We start from the raw sequence: 9945 nt of genomic DNA, 5'->3' as shown, positions 1-9945 counted from the left end.
AGGTCGTTGCAGTGCAGAGTGCCTCTTGACCTTCTGGTGGTCGAGTGAGTCTTCGTGGTCGAGTCCTTCAAGTCAGTCGAGTGAGTCCCTCGTAGGTCGACTGGAAGGTGATCTCTTCTAAGGGTGTCCTCGGGCAGGGTACTTAGATCAGGTCTGTGACCCTACCCTAGGTACATGACTCCATCAGTCGCCTCGCTGCTTCCTTGACGTCCACTCCAAATCTCCTGGATCACGTTTGTTCCAAAAAAGATCCTCGCGAAGGTTTCATTCCGTTTGGATTCCGTTTGATACTCCTTTTCTGCGAAACACTGAAATAGGCAAAAAAACAACAATTTGCACTGGGCTTTCGGTTAATAGGTTAGTCCCAAAAATAATATAAAAAGTTATATTAAAGCCCATTAAACATCCAAAACAGATAATATAATAGCATGGAACAATCAAAAATTATAGATACGTTGGAGACGTATCAGAGTTTTTGGTTTTCTTGAACAAGCAAATAAAAGTGAAAAGCAAAAACGAGAAAAACTATTTACACGGGAAAGCTCCCAACAAGCAAAAGAAGAACAAGGAAATCTTTTTAAGTTTTCTTTTTAGTGCCACAACTAAGCATGCATGGAAAGTAAACTAACTACAACTATTTTTTTATTTTTCTAAGGTTTTTCAAACACACAAAAAAGAAAGCGAGAAAATAAATTTAACATGGATAATGCAATGAAAAAATGTGGATACCGACAATTGGAATGAAATGTGTGAACATGAATGTAATGTCGGTGGAAAACACGTACTCCCCCAAGCTTAGGCTTTTGGCCTAGCTTGGTAATCGATCAGTAGCCTGGATACTAGTCAGCGTGGTAGCTCACGGAGGCTCTTGGTGCGGATGCCTCGGCCTGCCGTGCTGCCTCAACCGCCGCATTGTGGGCACGTGCCTCACTCTCAAGAACAAAATATCTTTCCCTGTTGTGATAATCAAAGAGAGCAGACGCAGGCAAATATGTGTGCACAATAGATGCTTGGTTAAACAATAATTTATAAGTGAAATTATGAATATCTCCTTTAAGGATCTTATGATTTTTCATAGCATCAAAGTCCAAATACTGTGTGGGTAGGATAGGGTCAAAGGGCAAAGGTGAAACACCTAGCTCTCTTGCTAAATGCGTGGCATAAATTCCACCATAGAAACAACCACTATTAGTGTTGTGTTGTAACCTGCGTGCAATTGCCCCAAGATTATAACGTCTATCACCAGTGAGAGCAGCGCGTATGAGGCTCAAGTCTGGAGCACAAAGTGTACTATAATCTTGCTTGCCTACAATACATTTCCCATTGAATAAAGCAAAGCATTGAATTGCGGGAAAATGAATGCTCTTTATTCTATCTTGTGTCACTCCCCTCGTCTCACCGTAGCAAAGACTAGTCAAGAATGATTGGTACTCAGCCCTCGGCGGTTCGTCAAGCAAACCCCGGAATGGGAGTTTGCAGTGATGAGAAAATCTCTCTAGTGATATGGTGAATGGATTTTCATACAGTTTAAATGACACCCTAGACTCACGTGCATGAAATTTAAATCCTTTGACAAATGATTCAGTGAGAGTTTGGTGTTGATCGCGCTTATCTGAAATGTAGGGATTGAGACCGGCATTGTGAACATATTGCTCAAATTCCTCCTTAATGCCCACACGCACCATATAATCATCGCCTGGCCATAGACATGTTTTGGTGGTGGCATCTCGAATGGAACTTTCACTTGGTTCAACATAAGACCTACGAGCGGAGCTGTCACTAGAAGATGCCCTCGAGGATCTCCTCCTCGAAGAACTCCTTCCAAATAGGTTCATCATGTTCGCGTACAATTTTCTGAAATTTTTTGGGTGACAAAAAATTATTAACAAAACTTTACAAGATTGATAGCAGCTACTCATAGGGATACATAGAGGCCATAGCAAGCATTCAAACTACTTAAAACTCTAAGAATTCAACATGCAAGCTTATCTATAGCAGCACCAAGAGTAGCTAATTATTCAAAATATAAACCACTAAAACAAAAACTAATTGGACAAACGGTGGGGTCACATACCAAGCAACAATCTCCCAAAACAGTTTCGGAAACGGAGCTTCGAGCAAAGAGATCGAAATCCACGGGTTTGAGAGCAAGAACACGGGAGAGAGAACGATGGTGAATTTTTTCTGGAGGTAGGTGATGATGTGGTGTGAAGAGATAAGTGAGGGGACCCATGTGGGGACCACAACCCACCAGGGCGCGCCTGGGGGTCCTGGCGCGCCCAGGTGGGTTGTGTCCACCTGGTGCACCTCCCTCTGATGTTATTTGCACCAAAAATTCTTAATATTCAGAAAAAAATTGTATTAAATTTTGAGGGAATTCTGACAACTTTTATTTTTGGGTCATTTTTTATTGCACGGGAAATTCAGAAAACATACAAAACATGGCATTTTATTTTATTTAACTAATAAAAACAAAAAACAAAAGATAGGGACAGAAGGTAGTGCTTACTAAATTCATCAACTTCATACCTCTCAAAAATGATTCATTAATAAGGTTGATCAAGTCTTATTAACAACCACTTTCGATTAGCATGAAACCGAAGAACTATCGTAAATCACTAAGTTACCTCAACGGGGATATGAATGTCCCCAACAATAAGCATTTCATATTTCTTTTTGGCGGTAGGTAGAGGTATTTGAAAACTTCCAATAGTGATTGTTGGAGATTTTTCAATAACATTAATACCATTCACTTGGAACTGTTTCTTCGGAAAGTGCACCATATGCTCATTACCATTGATATGAAAAGTGATCTTGCTTTTATTGCAATCAATAACAACCCCTACAGTATTCAAGAAGGGTCTACCAAGGATAATCAACATGTTGTCGTCCTCGGGCATCTCAAGTACAACAAATTTAGTCAAAATAGTAACATTAATTAGCAACAACAATGGGCACATCCTCACAAATACCGATAGGTATGGCAGTTTATTCAAATCAAGTCTTTTATATAAAGAGAAAGGCATAACACTAACACCAGCTCGTAAATCACATAAAGCAGTTTTCACATAATTCTTTTTGATGGAGCAAGGTATAATTGGTATTCCCGGATCTCCAAGTTTTTTAGGTACTCCATCTTTAAAAGCAGGGCCGGCCCATAGGCCGGGGCAACGGGGCAACCGCCCTGGGCCCCTGGGAGGTAGGGGCCCCAGCCCAGGTAGCAGTACAGTTTATGTGTTAGGATATTTTTGTCTTTAGGTCCAGAAAAATAAGAGGAAAAAAAGAAAGCCCAAGCCCAGCACTAAAAAAAAGCACTCACGGACCGAAAGAAACGATCGCTAGTTCGCTCCGCTGCGACACCACTCCATCGATCTCGTCGAGCTCCAGTCTCTTCGCCTCCTCCCCCAAATTCTCCAATCCCAGAGAACAGCGCCGCCGCTCCCATGCACTTCCAAATTCGAGGTGCCGCTCCCTTGCACCCATTAATGGAGACCAATGGTGCTATTCTCTTTCCCAATCATCTCTCTTTGCATCCTCAACCTTCCCCATCAAGTAGACGTTTGAGGCATCACCGCATGAGAGATGGTACGTCTCCCTCCAATTCTTCTCTTCCTAGTTCATACTCTTCTGTTGGCATGTAATTCAAAGCTTTTTTGGATCCAGGGATGAGAAGGGGGATGGGGAATGAGTGTTTCAGCCTTGCAGATCTAGGAAGCTACATCGACAATTCGACATCAAGCCATATGCTCATATTCAGGTGCTTTTGTTCCTTGTATTGACTCTTTTTATACAATTATTTGGTGACATATCTTTTAAAAAATGGTTACTAATGAGAAAAGGAAATGAAAAAAACTTAAGAGATGAACTAGTAAACTCACCGAAAGCTTCAATTGACATTTTTTTTATAAAAAAGGTAGTTAGAAACGGCAGAAGTGTTCAGAAGTATATTTGGCTTCTTACTTAGCTCAAAAGACTTTTATTGAATGATATTTAATTACGCAAATGTTGTGCTAAATTTGTAGAAACGGTTTCTCAAAATTATGTTGAATCAGATGATCTCTTCTCGGAATTACGACTACGACAAATGACTATACCAGAATCTGATGTGCCATTGCGTGCTATGGAGATTTTCGAGTTTGTTAGAGACATAGACTCTTTTCCAAATATATTAATAGCTTATCGACTTCTATTTGCTGTAGCATTCACTGTAGCATCAGCTGAACGCAGTTTCTCAAAGTTGAAGTTATTGAGAAATTATTTGAGATTATCATTGTCACAGGAAAGATTGAATCATAGTTGCCATGTTTCCGGTACCGTGGGAACGAGGAACGGGAATGGGGGACGAGAGTCGGGGGCTGGAAAAAATAGGGTACAGTGGGGGTATACATCTCTAGAACGATTTTTCTAAAGCGGAAACGCAATCCAATCAATTCCGGTACGATGAATCCGGTACGGTACCATGGAACGAGGAACGTGAATCTTTACGGGTGCGGGGAGCAACTGGCTGGGAGGGACCGAGCGAGTACTTATACAGGGAATTGGCTGCATCGTCGATTCATGAAGACTAAAATATATCATCTCCTTCCCAATGGAAAATTTATTAGCAGCCTTGGAGTAATTGGAGAGCAGAACAAGGAAGTTATTTAGGGGAGTGGAAAAGAACGGGGCATAAATTAAAACGAGGAGTTCATGATTGATATGGCTGACCTTTTGCTTACTCGATCGATTCAATAACCAAGACTGTCGAGTCGCCGAACCTGAATTAACGATCCGGCTGCGGAAACGCCGAATCCGCATCGAATCTTACCGAATCGATCCTCGTTCCCGAATCTGATTCTGGGTCGATGAATCCGAATCGAGGGACAGCCCACCGTTCCCCGTTTCTGACTACTATGGATTGAATGGTCTTGCTACTTTATGCATTAGGAAAGCAAAGTTGGATGAAATAAATATTGATGCACATATCTGATCATCATATTCAGGAAGCTTTGGAGACGTTTTCTTCGGGTAAAGACATCGAGTAACGAACAGATTGAAGAAAATAGAATCTAATGTAAGCTCTCAGGCATTAACATTATATCTCATGATAACACAAATGCTTCCAGTTGCTATCAGTTTGGACAAGGTTTTCATACTTAGAAGAGCGAGATGATTGTCTCTTTATGCCCCTTAGAAGAGCGATCTTTTGTAGAACTATATTGTTTCCATGCTATTAGAATGTAGTTCTTTAGACCATGAATCTATGCTATGTATTGAATTGCTTTCGAAATAGAATGCATTCTGAATTTTTATTTGTCCATAAGGGCCCCATTTTGTCGTCTCGCCCCGGGGCCCTGAATATATATGGACCGGCCCTGTTTAAAAGTATAATTAGCAAGCATGGTGGAGATTTCAGCTTCCAGTATTTTTCTCTTATTGGTGATGATGTCTTTCATATACTTTGCATAAGGAGGCATTTTCAAGATATCAGTCAAGCGAGTACGCAAAAATACTGGCCTCAGCATTTCAGCAAAGCGTTCAAATTCTTCATCATCTTTCTTTTTAGTTGACTTAGGTGGAAAAGGCATAGGTTTTTGAACCCACGGTTCTCTTTCTTTATCGTGTTTTCTAGCAACAAAGTCCCTTTTATCATATCTTTTATTCTTAGGTTGTGGGTTATCAAGATCAACTAGTGGTTCTATCTCAACATCATTGTCTGTTTCATTACTATTTGCTTGAGTATTTTGATGAACCTCATCATTACCTTTTTCATTATCATAAGTTGAGTGTTCATTACCAGACTGAGTTTCAACATCAGAAATAGAAATTTCAGTATCATTATCTGGAGGTTTTTCTACTTCAGGTTCACTAGAGGCATGCAAAGTCCTATCATTTTTCTTTTTCTTTTTCTTTTTAGAAGGACTACGTGCATCAGTGTTAGCTCTTTGAGAGTCTTGTTCAATTCTTTTTGGGTGTTCCTCAGGATAAAGTGGTTCCTGACTCATTTTACCTCCTCTAGTTGCTACTCTAGCAGCAAAGTCATGTATGTTATTGTTCATTTCATCTAGCAACTCTCTTTGAGATTTAGCAACTTGTTCTTATAGGGCTTGAACCATAGAAGCATGTTTTCCAACACCTCTAACATCATTTGAGATTCTAAATAACAAGTCACTCAAGCGAGCAATCATATCAGAATTATATTTTAACTGTTTCATAACATTTGCATTGAAGTGATCTTGTTTTCTAATATAGTTCTCAAACTCATAAAGGCACTGGCTAGGGTGCATATTGTGAGGATTGTCATTATCATTGAATTTCATTAGAGAATTTACCTCTACCACCTTAGATGGTGATGGTGAATTAAGCCCATGTATTTCTTCAATAGGAGGTAAAATTTTAACATCCTCAGCTTTCATACCTTTTTCCTTCATAGATTTCTTTGCCTGTTGCATATCTTTAGGACTGGGATATAATATACCCCTCTTCTTTGGAGTGGGTTTAGCCAGTGGTTCAGGAAGAGTCCAATCATCATAATTTTTCAATATGTTATTCAATAATTATTCAGCTTGCCCAATAGTTCGTTCCCTGAAAACACAACCAGCACAACTATCTAGGAAATCCCTAGAAGCATTGGTTAGTCCATTATAGAAGATATCAAGTATTTCATTTTTCTTAAGAGAATGATCAGGCAAAACATTAAGTAATTGGCAAAGCCTCCCCCAAGCTTGTGGGAGATTCTCTTCTTCAATTTGCACAAAGTTAAATATTTCCTATAAAGCAGCTTGTTTCTTATGAGTAGGGAAATATTTTTCAGAGAAGTAATAAATCATATCCTGAGGACTACGCACACAACCAGGAACAAGAGTATTGTACCAAGCTTTAGCATCACCCTTTAATGAGAACGGAAATAATTTGAGAATAAAGTAATAACGAGTTTTCTTATCATGAGTAAAAAGGGTGGCTATGTCATTCAGCTTAGTAAGATGTGCCACAACAGTTTCAGTTTCATAACCATGGAAAGGATCAGATTCAACCAAAGTAATCAACTCTAGGTCGACAGAGAATTCATAATCCTTATCATCAATAAAGATAGGTGCAGTAGCAAACTTAGGATCATATGGCATTCTAGCATTCAGAGATTTTTCTTTATAATTGCATAATAATTTCTCTAGATCATCTCTATCCTTACAAGCAAGAATGTCTCTAGTTGTCTCTTCATTCATAACATAGCCTTCCGGTACCTTAGGCAATTCATATCTAGGAGGGCTAGTTCTAGTAGGTGTTTCAAGATTTTTAGTTTCAAGATCATCATCAGATTCAACAACATCATGTTGTCTTACTATAGCAATTTGTTCATCAAGAAAGTCATCTAGTGGCACATCATTATCATCAAGCAAGGTACTAGCATCATCATAAGTATCATTCATAGCAGAAGCATCATCATCAATAACTTGCATCATATTAGGATTAACAACATATGGTGGTGTTGCAAGTTTACTTATAACAGAATGTGAATCTAAAGCAGAACTGGATGGCAGTTCCTTACCTCCCCTCGTCTTAGAGGGATAAATCTTGGTCTTAGAATCCTTCAGATTCTTCATGGTGATAAATTGATAATAATCCCAAGTGACTCAACAAATATAGCTATGCTCCCCGGCAATGGCGCCATAAAAGGTCTTGATAACCCACAAGTACAGGGGATCGCAATAGTTTTCGAGGGTAGAGTATTCAACCCAAATTTATAGATTCGACACAAGGGGAGCCAAAGAATATTTGAAGGTATTAGCAGCTGAGTTGTCAATTCAACCATACCTGGAGATTAATTATCTGCAACAATGTGATCAGTAGCAAAGTAATATGATAGTTTTGATAATAGTGACAGCAGTAATAGTAATGGTAACAATGTTAACAATAGTTTTATAACAAGTGCAACAGTAACGATAGTAGTGATAACTTAGCAAGAACAGTATAAGATAAATTCGTAGGCATTGGATAGGTGACTTGTTGGATGATATTCATCATGAGACAGTTATAACCTAGGGCGATACGGCACTAGCTCCAGTTCATCAATATAATGTAGGCATGTATTCCGTAAATAGCCATACGTGCTTATGGAAAGAACTTGCATGACATCTTTTGTCCTACCGTCCCATGGCAGCGGGGTCCAATTGGAAACTAAGGGATATTAAGGCCTCCTTTTAATAGAGAACCGAAACAAAGCATTAACACACAGTGAATACATGAACTCCTCAAACTACGGTCATTACCGGGAGTGGTCCCGACTATTGTCACTCTGGGGTTGCCGGATCATAACACATAGTAGGTGACTATAACTTGCAAGATCGGATCAAGAACATGGATATAATGATGATAACATAAACGGTTCAGATCTGAGATCATGGCACCCAGGCCCAAAGTGACAAGCATTAAGCATGGCAAAGTCATAGCAACATCAATCTTAGAACATAATGGATACTAGGGATTAGGCCCTAACAAAACTAACTCAATTACATGATGAATCTCATCCAACTCCTCACCGACCAGCGAGCCTACGAAGGATTTAGTCACTCCCGGTGGGGAGCATCATGGAATTGGCGATGGACAAGGGTTGGTGATGATGAAGAACAAAGATCCCCCTCTCCGGAGCCCCAAATGGACTCCAGATCTGGCCTCCCGATGAAGAACAGGAGGTGACGGCGGCTTCGTCTTGTGGATTGCGATAATTCTTTCTCCCTGATTTTTTCTGGAAAAATAGGATTTTATAGTGTAGGTTTCAGGGTCTGCGGGGCCACCAGGTGGGGACAACCCACCTGGACGCGCCAGGAGGGGGGCGCCCTGGTGGGTTGTGCCCACCCAGGTGCCCCCTCTAGTGGATCTTGGCTCCAGAAACTTTATTGATATAAAAAATTCTCGCAAAGTTTCGTTCCATTCCGAGAACTTTTATTTCTCCACAAAAACAACACCATGGTAGGTCTGCTGAAAACAGCATCAGTCCGGAGTTAGTTTCATTCAAATCATGCAAATTAGAGTCTAAAACAAGAGAAAAAGTGTTAGGAAAAGTAGATACGTTGGAGACGTATCAGCATGCGTCCCACATCTCTTACTGTTTCTCCACCGCTCATTATCATTCTGATTTCGATCTGCTACACGAGCAAGTCATTGCATTGCGTCACCATCACTAGGTTACCTGGTTGTCCTTCGCACGCATGCTCCACCTACTCCTCACAACAACTGTTGATTCAACTACAACACATCCATTTGTTGTAAGGGGGGAGAAACAACCTTCACGTATGGGTCATAAATCCCGTGCTTCCTTTGTACCATTTCTAGCATAAACTGCCATGATGTCTATTTTACGATCAAGATGCTATGTGTGTGTGTGTGTAGTGTTACTATTCATCACCCAGAATGCAGAATAAGTTATTCTTCGCCCGAGCTAATCTTACGATCATTTCATAATTAAATTATGTTTGGAATTCAAATAGTTATATTCCTATTGATTCACTACGTAAAATTTGACATAAGAAAATAAAAATATAGGTCATAAGACAAGGAAATTTGCAGTTTATGTGTATTTTAGACTATGTTTTTACGTTTATAATTTTACATAACATAATATATTTTTTACGGTTATTATATATTTTCTTATGGTCCCTTTTTGCGTTGGAAATAAGACAAAACTTACGAAACGTAAAATTACGATGCATTGATGGTAAAATAGAGGGGGGTGAAGAATAACTATTCCTCACCCAGGATGACGAATAGCGCGCGCTATTCGTCACCCTGTGTGAGGAATAATTATTCTTCACCCCCTCTCTATTTTGACGTCAATGCACCGTATTTTTAGGTTTCGTAAATTTTGTCCTATTTCATACGTAAAAAGAGAACGTAAGAAATATATACATAACATAAAATATTTTTTACGGCGAGTATATATTTTCTTACGTTCTCTTTTTACGTATGAAA

This window comes from Triticum dicoccoides, chromosome 1A, assembly GCF_002162155.2.
Source record: "Triticum dicoccoides isolate Atlit2015 ecotype Zavitan chromosome 1A, WEW_v2.0, whole genome shotgun sequence".
NCBI classification, from domain to species: Eukaryota; Viridiplantae; Streptophyta; class Magnoliopsida; order Poales; family Poaceae; genus Triticum; species Triticum dicoccoides.
The sequence above is the reverse complement of the archived record's forward strand: the minus strand, read 5'-3'. Positions refer to the sequence as shown.